The sequence below is a fragment of the Camellia sinensis genome, chromosome 1 (assembly GCF_055761805.1).
Source record: "Camellia sinensis isolate YWXY chromosome 1, ASM5576180v1, whole genome shotgun sequence".
Taxonomy (NCBI): Eukaryota; Viridiplantae; Streptophyta; class Magnoliopsida; order Ericales; family Theaceae; genus Camellia; species Camellia sinensis.
In genome coordinates, this window is record NC_138961.1 from 142592101 (window position 1) to 142592601 (window position 501).

Here is a 501-nt window from a genome sequence, read left to right on the forward strand (position 1 = left end):
AGATTTTTCAATTGAAGTATCTTATTAGATTTATGTAAATTTATTACAAGGCTAATATCAATAATTTGAATTGTTTCATCTTTATAAAAGATTACATTGATTATATTAATAGTCACTTAATCAGATCATATTTATATTAATAATTTATTTTTAAAATTATAATTACTGTTGACATCAATTTAATCTGATCAAGTGATTATTAATATTCGATTAAGGTAATTTTTTACAAGAACAAATTATTTGACGATGACTACACATTAAATAGATTATTAATGTGAGTTTCCTAGTGGGTTCACAAAATCTGACAATACGGTCTAATCCAATTTTAAGTTTGCTATTTTACACTCTTTTTGTGTACTAGTTTGAAAATTTTCACTCTCTATAGTTTGAAATTTTCAAAATTAATTTTTTAAGTTTTTAATCCATGTATTTTTTGTTTTTAATAAATTTTTTTTACTTGTTAAATCAACTTTATATATATATATATATATATATATATAT